General features: G+C 38.3%; 1 protein-coding gene across 1 annotated transcript in view; it reads left to right on the forward strand.

The window, feature by feature from the left end:
- Nucleotides 1–841: 841 nt before the first annotated feature.
- Nucleotides 842–13,765, forward strand: part of myocd (myocardin) — a 73,856-nt gene continuing 60,932 nt past the window's right edge. The window contains exon 1 of the mRNA XM_008437733.2: nt 842–901. The gene's annotated coding sequence lies outside the window, so the exon portion shown is untranslated. The remainder of the gene's footprint in view (nt 902–13,765) is intronic.

Below are 13,765 nucleotides of genomic sequence, written 5' to 3' on the forward strand. Positions count from 1 at the left end.
CCTGAGCTCACAACGGAGCTGGGTCCTAATTTGAGGCGATCTACGCAGGCAGTAAGTGTGCCTGCTGCCACTCGCRATTACTATCACCCTGATGATGGCACGTTGTGCAACACCTTGGTTTGCTTGCTGGAGTCAAAGCATTTCAGAGGAGTACCAAAAGAAACCTGCCTTTCATTTCGGTGAAAAGATTGGATAAAAGCAGAAAAGTCAGGGTGACAATTCATATTTGCAATGGATATCAGCAGTCATCATGAAAGAGAGGATCCCTCTTCCTCATAACCCCCCTGCTGTCATGTTTGGTATGCGCATTTAGTGGAGAGTCTGTTAAAGACTATGGCTGAAATAAAGCAGATGTTTACATTATGTCTGGGATTTCAAGGCTTTTCATTTCTTTCCATACATAAAGGCCGCATCTGAGCTCGCCATGGAAGAGGTCACCGCACATTTCTCCAAAACGCACCTTCTTCCCCCCAAAAAAATTAGAGTCAGAAGGAAAAAAAAAAAGCTCCAGTAGTAAGACCGGTTGCACATTTCGTTTTATTTTTATGAAAAATGTTATTTGAATCAACGTTTCCTCGTGGATAAGATTGATGCAGTGAGATTTCCATGTCTCTCCTGCTGCCAGCATTACCCCGACTACCGTTTGATTGCTAAGCACAAAACACGGTGTAAATTTCACTCCGCAGGAATGCTGACATCATGGAGGCGTGTTATTATTAGCAATATCTGCTGCAGGTTACAATAACAGATCAATGATGTTCTACCTCGTCTTTCCATCTCTCACAGTTGGAGCGTTTCTTCGTCACACGTTTCTAGTGTTTGAGCAACGGGAGCACGCACACGCTAAAGAAAAACAAGAGTCCTGAGAGGAATGTTCTAGGCGCTGCTGTTGGATTATAATGTAAGTTGTTTGACATATATAATGCCGAGCTTTTTAGTCATTCTGTTTTACAGTTGCAGTTGTTTCAGTTACAATAACAAAACAGATAGCATAGATAAACCAGGGAGTAGCTTTAATATAACATTTACAATAAAGCTGGGACCAGGCGTGGATCTGCTTCCAATGTCAAAGTGCTTTTATTACCTCATACCTTAMACTTCCTCCCATTTTGTCACATTAAAGCAACATTTTAAATGTATTTTATGCTGATTTTGTGTGTGATAGGTGTGGGGATGCTTTTCTTTGGCAGGACAAAGTGAGACATTTTGTAAAAGTGTAAAAAAAAAAAAAAAAAAAAGTGGGGGGGAGCATTGTACATATTTACACTTTTTGCTTTGATGCTAAAAATTTTACTGTGGATACATTGGATTTCCACGGATCATCTTTGAGAAGCTCCTGCAACCTGATCGCAGTCCATCTGTGATAAATTTAGTTGATTAAACGTGATTTTCAATGGAACACTGTTGTATACACAAAGTTTCACTGTTGGCAGTACATGTCAGAGCAGAAACTAAGCAATCAAGTTAGAGTATTTGTGGAAAGCCCAAGATTATGTAAAATGAAAAATCTGGGGAAACGCACAAAAAATGGTTTTGGCTGCATTGAGTGGCCTGTAAAAGCAATGTTGTCTCTAATAATTGGAAATAGAACAACGACCAGAACCCTCCCTATTTCTGCAGTCACGACTAAAGTAAAGGTCAGAAAGGAAGGGTCAGAGAGGCCACCAATGGTTACTTAGAAGTAGTTTTAGTACTTCACTGGTGGGAATTAGAAAAGTGTCTCAAAGATCAGCTATTCACCAATGAGACCTTTGTTTTATAATATAAAGATTGCAGCCTGTATCAATACGGCAAAAACCCGATCGCCAGACAAGGAGAAGCAAGATTCTCTGGTCAGATGAAACAACAAAAGTTTTTGCCCTGAATTCTAATAAATAAGCACCGGTCATGACCTGGCTTAACACCATCCCTACGATTCAGGTGTGTTGGAGCTGGGATCCAAAAGCTGTAGGTCAGTGGCATGTGAGGACTGGAGTTGCAGAGCTCTGCTTTAGAAATTGAAGCGATAGCAACTGAACGTGGAGATATTCTTTCAGAAAATGTAGCTCATAGTGCTTTAGAGCTCCAAACTAAGATGACGCTTCACCTTCCAGAATGACAATGATCCAGAGAGTGACTGTAGGACCTGTCTTATAGTGACACAGACAGATCTGGATTTAAATCGAATGAAATATTTCTGGAAGTGGCCTGGAAATGTTTCTCTACTGGTAATGCAGCACCAGACTTACTCAGCTTGAGACGGTCTGAAGAGAAAAGTAAGAAAAACACAAAAAAAATCAGGTGGACCATGTTTTTAGAGTCATACCCCCTGAAACTATGGCTAAGGGTGCTTCAACAAAATATTAAGCTATGGGTGTTAAGACCTTTATATGTTTACATTTTGTATGGATTAAAAATAAATCAGAAAACTTTTGGCTACTATGGGTTATTTTGCATAGAATGCCTTTAAAACATTTGCACAAAATCCCTTTTGTAAGTCTCGAACATAACCAAACGCCGAGGTATAAACACTTACTGGTGATACTGTAGCTCATCATTTTGTGCAGCTATACAATAAAAATGTGTTTAGTATAATGTATCGCTTTAAATTAAGTAATTGTCTAAAAAAAGAGAGCCTGAGGTAGCACTGCTCCACTCAATTGTTATTCAGTGCCATGCCTTTCTTCAGCAGATGTATTGGAAATTGTGCGCTTCTCCAACTTGCATTGACACACGACAGAACAAAAGTGCAGTAAACACACAGTAGCCTCTGAGCTCTGAGCCTGACAAACAGAGCCGATATTAATTGTCAACAGAGGTTTGCTGCGATGGGACAGTTGAAGGAAGCCGGGGAATGCGTGGAAATGCATGAATGGAAAGTGGCAGAGTGGATTCCGGGGAGGTCTGTGGCTGTTTTGCCGCTGATGGGTATGGTGCGTTAAATCTTGTCACACAAAGCGCAGCAGAAGTACACTCACTGTAAACTTTCCGGGAGTTTTTTTAAACACAAAGAGTGCCAGCCTACCCGACCAGAGCCGGGGCCAGGAGGCATAGCCAAGATGTCCCCGTCCGCACACACTCCTGTGGCCGCGGCCACAATGAATGCCATTATATGGTACCTTTGTATTTATATTACCTTATGTATTTAGATTACATGGCCTCTTTGTATTGAGCAAGATAAACACACAAGTCATCATTCTTGTTGCCAGCAAGGAGTCTGTCCTGATGCGCAAAGGCTGCTGGGCCAAAGCGCCGTGACGTCAGAGGGGTTAGTGCAGGACAGGTAGAGTAGTAGCAGACTTATCAGCTTACAGCCATTCACTCACCAACAATCCCCACTGCTCTTCCTTCAGCGCTGTAAACAAATAGTGATGCAGATAAAAACTATGTATATTTCTGCTCAGTAGTTAACAAAAAATGCTTTTTTAGACTTGAGAGGTACTTCAGAAGCTAATTATTMATGTGTTTTCCCTCATCCAATCACCAATGYTGTCAAACATATGCATATAACCATTGTAAAAAAAAMYAACTTTTATTTAACTGTTTAGAATTAAATCTCTCTCTTCCTCTAAAGTGTTAAGTTACTTCATGTCTTAGTAAATAAAATAAAATCTACTAATAAAATCATCTCCCATTATTATGACATTTACCTAATAGAGAATTTGAATAATCCTAACCTAAAACAAGAAACATTTTGTCTGAATTCTAATACAGTGAAAATAAAAAGATGATCTRTCATTTTATACAGCTGATATAAATATCTAATCTCAGCTGAGTACTACAGGAACAACAAGCTTTCATTCATTAACCTKATGTTTAGTAACCTCACTGGATAGATACAGAACAACAGATTTAACAAGTCATGTAAATATAAAATGATCACTAATTTAGTCTAAACCAGTTTCTTTATTCTATAGCTGAAGTTTGACGATCATCTATTTCCCAAAATGTTACTTTCAAAACTGCACATTTTACAATCATACTGTTTCTGTAGGTTAGAGTTTTTCTAATAAGATGACGTTAAATAATGAAGCAGGGGTTATCCAGCAGACAAGGTTTATCCAAGGCATTGCTTTATCACTTTATCTCAGACACACYGCTTCAGTTTTGGAATAAGCATTGCTAGTATTAATCCCTTTACGTTTTACAGAGGGGGCTGAAACTACTTCACATAAGCTTTACCAATGAGGAAACATTCTTTTTATCTGTTATACGAGTTCATTCAAATGGGGTCAGATGGAGCAATCAAATAAAAAAATTTTCACATTTGCATAGTTGAACTGTATAAGCTGTAAAATGAAATTATTTTGGACTGCAGCTCAACAGCCACTCATGAGTAAGCRCTAAAAATTATTTTCTTCCCAAGATAAGTAAAGTCATGAGTAAAATAAAGTTTCCATAACTGTCAGTGATGTGGAAAAACTATGTACATCTTTGCTGCTTCAGTGGGATTTAAAAAGGAAGGTAGCAGCAACTGTGGGTTTTGCAAATCCATTTGATTAACTGATCATCATCAGGAGTGGCCACTTCTATGCTAAAAAGATTAATCTGGTGTATTTCCACAAATTCCCTTGGAAATAAGACTTTATCAATGACCTGAAAGAGGTAAATGTTGGTACCTCTCAAACTGAAAAKCGTTTTAAGACCATTTCCAAAGAAATTTAGTCTATCATTCATCAGAGAAAAAGAGATTATTCATGGTTAGAACAGTTCCCAATGGGAGACACAGTGGCCAAATCGTCCCAGTACTGATGTCCCAACCCATTTCCACTAAGGTCAGATAAAGCATTGTTCCAATAAAACTCAAGAATTGCTGCAACAGTCTAAATACTGAAAGAGAATTGACTCTAAAACAGTGGTTCTTAACCTTTTTTGAGGTACAGAACCCACCAGTTTCATATGCGCATTCACTGAACCCTTCTGTAGTGATAAATAAAATATGATTTTTTTCCCCCCAAATTCAAAACATAGATCACCAAGTCTTCTTAAAAGGTAGAGTCTCTGACAACAGTTCTTCAAAATATAGTCAGTGTTTTCAGCAAAGTTGAGCTGACTGTCCAGGAACGACCCAAGGTATTTAAAATTTGCCACAGTTTCAACATTTTGGCYATCGAGAGAAACTGGAAGCACTTTAAGGTCTTGTTTAGATTATTTAATTAGCTCTACATTCTTAAGAGAATGAAAAATTCATAATAAATAATAAAGACTTAGCAGTATTCTGATTTAGTAATGTAATTATATTAGTTGTGTTACCACCCTCACGCCACTAGAGGCAGTAGCAACCCCGAAAAGATGCGACTAAGGAGCAGATTTAGAAGTACACCGAAAGCTACAGAATTTGGTAAAAAATGTGAGCTTTGCTGAAGTAATTAAAGACACAAGTTCAAATCCATGCTGAGAGTGGAACTCCTTCAATCAGGGCTCCTCCGCAGCACTGATTAGCTAAGCAATGTAACTTGATCCTCTGCAGCAAGTGATGGCAAAGCGGGGCGTCATCACGACTTTACACAAGTTTGTCTTTACCTCCGCGGCAGAGGCTCCGCCGAACCCCTGAGACCGACTCACCGAACCCCTGGGGTTCGATCGAACCCAGGTTAAGAACCACTGCTCTAAACCAAAAGTCTCTCTGCCAGGTTAAACCACAATACATATTTCAAGCACGTCTTTCAGACAGACGAGACCAGAGGAGAGATCTTCGAACACGATGCACAATAGCAAGCAAAACCCAACACAGAGCAACGACACCAACACCTCAAACCAGCTTTCAAGCTACAGGATCTGGGCAAAATGCAAGTCGACTTGAATTGAAGTAAWGTTATAAAGAAGAGATGATCGCTTCCACAATGATGTCTTGAGGTTCAGTAATTCTTGAGAATAGGGACAAAATGGGTTTTAATTTTCCCATAATTTTTTTTTGTTATTTCTCAACCTTATGTATGCAAATATGACAAATAATGTTTTGGAAATGTAAAGATGCTAAGGTGCAGGCTCCCAGTTGCAACTTTTTTTTTTTTTATTACATTTTTAATCGACCTGACCCAGAACGTTGTCATCACCATCTGACAAAAATAAATAAAAAATAATTTTTAATTACCCTATTAGTGATATTTCTACTCATTTTACAGACAAATGCTTCTCAAGAAACTAAATAAATATTATTTAAAACAAAAAACAACAAAAAGTCCCTCTGACGGAGTTGAAACTGCATGACAGAGTTGGCAGAACTGAAGGTGGTGACAAACTAGTCAGTAAAATGAAAAACTTGGTACATGTGACGTAATGCAATTTATGTAAAATACATTAAAATGAATTGATTGCACATTTAAGTGAGATTTGATAACAATTTCACTGAAAGAGTCACAAAAACTGATGGAGTTGACATCTKACGGAGTTGACGAAAAGCCAAACWACCTCAATTCATATGATGTTATTCCTAAGGAGGTCATATTGTAGCTCATCAGGTCCATGAAATCTTTWAATTTTACCAAAATTAAGCTTTTATTTTACAAAATTTCATCAAAGTTTTGTAAATTGTCAGTTATGGTGTTGACACATCATGGTTGTGACAAACAACTTAGGAATAAAAAGAAGAAAAAACTAAAGAATAACATAAGCTAACCAGAGCTAACKAGCCCTCTCAGCAAAGGAAGAGAAAGGAAGKKKYCATGGGGTCCTCAGAAGTTCTRGTGCCCCCCAATAATGCCTGATTTTTTTACACTCTTTTCATTTCTGACGGTGTTGACAAAAACTAGGGACAAATTTCAATGGAATTGGAAAATATATAAAATGATTTTTAATTCAATTTRTTGATACTTTTATAATTATTTATTGTCATAATATATMATTTTAGTATTTCTTTAATTGTTTTAAACTATTATAATGTGTTGAGTTCTGCTCCCGGGCAAGGGATTTTACAGGCATCATCCACCGACTACAATGTTTAAAATAAAAAAAAATATTCAGCAAATACCTGGAAAATATACATTGTTGCTCACATGAGGTTAGCTTAGTGAGATATTTGAAAAAATTATATTTTGTGTATATTTTATTCAAATTTTGTGCTTTATCCATAGGACTTGTTTTGTCCCTATTCTCAAGAATCACTGGGTTATTGTTTTGAAAAAGGTGATTCTAAAAGCTCCTGAATGTTGGGGTTTGCTTGATCTTCTCACAAAACRCATTGACAGTMGTAGAAATTTAATTTTTTTCCCTGTTAAGTGAGGTATTATTCTAGTAAGGACCTAACCAATAACTGTAGAAATGTTTAATGTTGTAGGGTATGTTGTTTTTTAATTTTCAAATAAAAGTGCACTTCAGGCACAGAGCAAACTGTCATGAGCCAGAGAGTCAAACATTGAAGACCATTATAGCCTGTTAACCATCTGAACATATCCAAAGCAATGGAATAAACTGTGCTATTGCACTATCCTGTGAGGTAAAAGACAAACCAGTCCATTAAGTAGTGTTGACCCTCTGCAAGGCCACGTGTGCGGTCAACAAAAAAGTCCTAATATTTATCCTGAGCAGTGCAGACAGCAGACCAYCATATTAATTGGACAATAAATTTTATTAATGACAAGTTCCAGTTTCTGCTTAACATTCCAATTACCTTGAATAATTGCAGTCTCACTAAGAAACCTTTTTTTTTTCTTGTGTTTACTTCCTCAAAAAAAAMCCAAAGCTCTTTAAATTGGGCCTCCGTGTTCCTATGAGTTGGATGAGTTTTAGCCCAGTTCAGGAGAAGTCATGGTCACTACCGATTTGTGCGTCTCAGTGTTTTCCATTGTGTGGCCTTCGGTTAGCTTTTATTTGTAATGAGGAATGTTACAAGAATTATCTTTTATTTCCTTCATTTTTTTAAGTGGTACCATAAAAAAATGTGAACTCTTACTCCTTTTGGTAGTAAATCCTCTTAAGATGGGCAGCGAGATGAGACCTGATTGTCGTCAAGCCGTGGAAAATCCTGCAAATTACCACGTACAGCAGCAGAGGCCTAACACAGGCCCTTTAATTTCCCAGGATGTTTGTTTAGGTGCCTGGTTAAAACTGTCATCTAGGATAGTTTGGGTTCTACAGCTGCTCGGCAAGTCACTAGGCTTTGGGCAACGGAGAAACCAGAGACTCAAGTAGATCTTATGTTGTTAGACGCACCACGTGCTGTTGCTTCTAACAAATTTGTTGAGTTGCAAGGTCCAGAAACTTGTACCTGATGATGGATTCATAGAAAGCATGTTTTTCATAACACTATGTCCATCTGGTGAACTGAAATGCATAAGCAGATTGGCTTCTCTGGAATATCTTATTGTTTCTTGGCATGTGAAAGCAGAGGAGACGCGGTCTAAGCCCCTTCTGCTGCCTCGCTAGTTCAGTTAATTCCTGTTGTATGTGTGCGTAAGTGGGGCTTGGGACGTCTTCCACAGTTTCCCTGTGCAAACTGTTGATGATACGCCCAAGGCATCTTTATGTGAGTAATGTGGATAAATGCTATAAGCCTAAACAGTTTGAAGGGGGAATATTAGGAGCCCAGCTGCGTTGGTAACAGTTCAATTGTGCTGTGCCGAATCCTTCTCATTTACCCTTTCCCTTCCACAAGTTTGAAGGGTGTTTTGAAGTCACATTACGCAAGCTTACTGTTCATAAAAATAGACACACTGAACTTTGCAGACAGGGTCATACGTCTGCCTCAAGCTCAGTCAAACTGAGTGACTATGACCACCAAATTTCAAGTGGATTTATGTTTGGACTTTGACCAGACCATTCTAAGACATGAATGTGTGCTGATCTAAACTATTACATTGTGGATTTGTGACTGCTGTCCTCCTGGAAGTTAAAATTTTGCTCAGTCTCATGGATTTTGCACACCAACAGATTTTACTCTAGTATTCCCTTGTACTCGCCTTCATCCATTTTTCCTATGTGAAGATAGAGAGAGAGAGTACTTGACATAAAATGCCATGACATATTTTAATTTAACTTCTTTTAAAAATACACCGGCTTAGAGGTATTGTTTTGGTGTCGCAGTGGTTTGGGAGCGAGAGGCAGCATCTACGTACTACTCACCAGTTATTACACCACAGTTTTGCGGTTAACTGAACATGTGTCATTACAGCAAATAAAAGTATCACGTAATCCTCAGATATTAACTACAGTTACCGAAAAGTCAGTTGTGGACTGACAAAGTAAAGAAACAGAAAACGTTAGCTTCAAAGATATGAATGCATCTTTTTAAGCCATCTTCAAGATTAGCTACTGTCGTCAGTATGCCAAATTGATTACTGTATACTATGCTAGCTTATATTACAGACTTGGCTTAAATGAACAAAACCACATTTCTTACCGTTGTACACAGCTATGTTGGTGCTTGCAGGTGGCAGACGCGACCGACAGTAAAATCAAACCAGTACAGGTGGACTGAACCCATTCGAAACGCGGGTTCAACCTCCACAGTCTACAAAAGTCCTGAGCCTATGTAAACTCTCTCATTATTTTGAGATACTATCTCATTATAATGAAATACTATCTTATTATTCTTGAGATAGTATCTCAAAAATAATGAGATGCAATCTCATTATTTTGATACCATCTCATTATTTAGAGATTATTTATTTATTTATATATTTTTAACAGTGTGGCGGAAACGGGCTTCCATAGCAAACAAAACAATGTTGCAAAAAATAACTTCTTCAGGGACAAAGAAAAAGAGGAAGAATAGAACAAAGCCAAGATAAAGATATGTTTGCATGTGTCTTGGTGGAAGAGACAAGAAAACTAGCTAAAAGAAAATTAGCTTGATAGCGACCTTGAAGGTCCCTTGAAGGTCCCTTGAAGGTCAACAGCCAAACATTTATGCTAGCATCCTTGTATTTGTGTGAAACTGAGTTTTAGTTGATTCTCGAGTGTGGCCCTGTGTATGTTTGCCTTTTGGTTCTGATTGGTTTCTAATGCGTCGACACTTTAGACTACTAGTGTACTGCAACTATGCAATTGGGCCGAAAAACAACCTAACATTATATCATCATTATTTATAGAATGATTTAGAAAACAAAATGCTATACAGGTTTGTCAAAACTAATTTGACCCATATTAGAACTATGCATTGATTTCCCTTCATTTTAGTAGCTGCGATTTTGCCTAACCCAGACATTTTCCCTAACCCTACCCAATACTAGTCTATTCCTAACCCTAACATTCTTACCTCTAAACCAGGGGTACCCAAAGTCAGTCCTCGAGGGCCGGCATCCTGCACGTTTTAGTTCTCTCCCTGGTGGTAGAAACAACCTCCACAGCATGTCAGTGTTCTTCTTATGCCTCCTATTGAGTTATCACTGAATCCAGGTGCATTAAACCAGGACAGACCTAAAACATGCAGCATGCCAGCCCTCGAGGACCGACTTTGGGCACTACTGCTCTAAACATTACCCCTGACCCAAAGCACAGAGTCCATCATATTAGGACCAGGCTTTGACCGACCTCCAATCAATCAAGGGTCTCCATGCCTGGCTCCATAGCCTGACGCGGCCTTTGCGCCGAGTCAGGGAGCAAAGGGAGTGGGTCGGCAGGAGGTCCGAGGAAAGACAGACCTCCATGAGACCAACCTAAGCTGGTTGCATGGAGGGTCTTCATGTTACCATTGGCATGAAGGCCAATCCATACCCGGCCACCCAGGTGGCCCTAACTTAGGTCACTATCCAAACCCAGGTTTTGCTAAAACGTAGCAGGGACTTATAAAGCAACATTTTTGAGTCATYGTGGCAGGAGTTGAATTTATTAGCATAAATCTTGTAGCAACAGCGTATTTGTGTGGTAAACATGTAATTTTACGGTCCAACACCTACTACAACATTTTTCAACTTGTCTAAAACGTCTGGTCGTTTGGCTGAATTCTAACTTTTGTTTGACAAAAGTCAAAGAAAAGAGYTAAACATCCTTCATCACGCTTAAAGGATTTACTGTCCAAAAAGAATGGATTGGATATAAACCATCCATTCTAATGAAGAACTGGCGTTGAACTGTTTTCTTTGACTTTAGTGATTGTATGTCTTCATATGGGCTTAAACTTTACAGAATATTATATATTATTGTCATTTGTTTGTCCCTTATTACATTTGCTTATCACAGATAGCTCTTTTCTGAGGGGTTCATTTGCAAAACATCCCATGTGTAACCAATTAAGGACCACAAAATTCCTTTTTTGCCCTTTAATGCCTTATAAAAACTTTATTGGGTCATACACAGATGGATTTGAGTTTACTTTGCTTATAAGTCTGATCCTAAAAATAATATTCTGATTCTGACAGCCCCTAAAACTAAAAATAAACAAATCTTTGAAGCATATAGTGAAATATTGGCACTCCTGGGCTTCCATATGCACTTATTTCTGTTGGTTCATCCCAGCTGAGATAAAAATAAGTTCTGACAAATACAAAACCTAAACCAAATAACTTGTATCTTTATGGATTTTTTCCACAAAGCCAGTTGTTGTAACCTCTCTTTTGCATTTTTCAAAACAATTGTCCTTTTGACTTTGTTCAACGCTTTTTCAGCCGTACGTCACAGCAGCTTTGTGTAAGCATCAGCCGTCACCATCTGCTTTTAGGGGCCTTCTAGACTAAACCAAATTGGCCATAAAATAGGTAAAAGTAACAAAAAAAATATAGACTTGCTTTAGGCGGTTTCAAATGAACGCGGATCACAATAAATCCCAGAATGAGGTGAAGCTGTGAAGGTGTGGAAATCTTATAATCCCGTTCCTCTTCATGCTCCTAATGGTTCTGTTTAAGTTCTTCAGAATTCTGTCGGCGTGTTTTATCACATCTTCACCGTTGCTGTGTAATTTTTTTCCAGATATATCTGCTAAACTCTTCATTCGTACTTTGAAGTTTGCGAGGCATGACAACAGTGTTATCCTTTATATCCCATAAAAGCGGGATGACATAAAGGCCACTGGGCTTTTCTGGATAGTTCTTCAAAAGCCGGGCTCTGTGTTTACAAGTCGGGAAAGGGCTGGACTCAGGGATGTGGAGCCTGCACTCTTTTAAATTGTTGTCTTGTCTGTCACTTGAGACCAGTAATTCCAGCACCGTTATATTTTCCATTAGAAAAAAAAGAAAAAGAAAAAAAAACTCAAGGGGTCACCAGTGTGCCGGACTGTGTTCTGCTGAAACCAGATGGGGGATTTCCTATAAACAAGTGCACAGAGAGTATTTATACAGACCGTGCCACCTGACAGCATAACACTCATGACACTCTGTTTAGCGGCCAACGTTGCCATAAGTCACTTTAAAGATTGAAGTAAATATTTTCCTGATAGTCATGTCATTGTTTATTATAGAATGGCAAAACTTTGAGATCTTGCTAGATCCTTGTTTAAAAAAAAAAAAAAATTCATAGAAACTTGAGAGGGAGTATAGGGAATGCAAGAGGACGCACAACTATTCATACATTCTGTTACGTTAAAACTCCAAGCTGCAATAGATTTTAGTGGGATTTTCTAAACCGACAGGAAGTAGTTTACTATTTTCAACTATAAAAGGAAAATAAAAATGTAAAAGTTATTTAAAGTACATATTTGAAAAGTGTGATTTTTGAGGTATGTTGAAACTCCATAAGATTTGGCTGAGCCACATTTTGCTGCAGTTACAATACGCAGAATCATAGCGCAGATTCTCAGATTCTGACTTTTGGCCAGGACTTTGACTGGACCACCTGAATATGATTTGATGTCATGAGGTCCTTTTCGTCTCAGAGTATGATTCGTGCCATTTTGCAGGAAGCTGAAAAGCATGATTTTGTTTTGCTGTTTAGTCACCCTTAAAAAACATAAAACTAGAGATGGCGGTTCTTAAATAACTAAATGTACTAAAGTAGTCACCTGAATGGCTGTAAAGTCACAAAAAGCTGCCTGATTTGCAAGTCATTTTAAACAAATCCATAAACATCAAAGTGAGTAAAGACTTAATCTAAAAATCAAAAGACCATAACAGGCACATTGTCTTCTTGGGAAAAACAAACACCATGTCATCTATTACAGCTGCAGCCTCACATTCCCCTCTGCTAAGTATTATCACGCCGCTGGATTAAAGCAGCATGAGATGCGAGGATGCAGCGGCCGATGTTGGATGCTGAAATTACTAGAGATTACCACCATAATGGTGTGAAGGCGGGTTCAGTCTTGGGGAAAAGCCCCTGAGATAAAAGCATTCCAGTAAAGAGTATCGGTCAGTTAAACCTCAAGTAGTAATACATGAGTGGACCTGTTGTTTTTTTTTTTTGCATTATGTAACATTACAGCCACAAAACTATATGTATTTTTTAGGTTTTTATGCAATGGACCAAAAGAGTGAGTCGTGATAAATTTGTCAAATTTATTTGCGTAGCACATTTCAGCATCAAGGCAGTTAGACCTGCTTTATGTCATAAAAAACTAATAAAGTAACCAACATTACATTTTGTCAAATGCCACCATCAAAATCACCAAGCAAATCAAATATTTCAATCAATGTTCCAGTTATTAGGAATCAAAAAGAACTCTAAACTGTCACTGTGTTTAAGCTGTTTTGCAGTTTTCTGGAAGTTTGTTCCAGATTTGTGCTGCATAGAAGCTGAATGCTGCTTCTCCTTGTGTGTGAAGTTAATTAATAAAGTGTTTTTTGCCTTGTCACTCTCCTTCTAAAGCCAGACTTGTTAAGTGTAAAAGCAACAGCAGGCTTGTTGACAGACACCCGATTTGACAACTAATGCTCTCCTTGCCCGGGAATTTAGTTTATGTTGATAGCCGTGTCTTACA

Source organism: Poecilia reticulata, linkage group LG19 (assembly GCF_000633615.1).
Source record: "Poecilia reticulata strain Guanapo linkage group LG19, Guppy_female_1.0+MT, whole genome shotgun sequence".
Classification (NCBI taxonomy): Eukaryota; Metazoa; Chordata; class Actinopteri; order Cyprinodontiformes; family Poeciliidae; genus Poecilia; species Poecilia reticulata.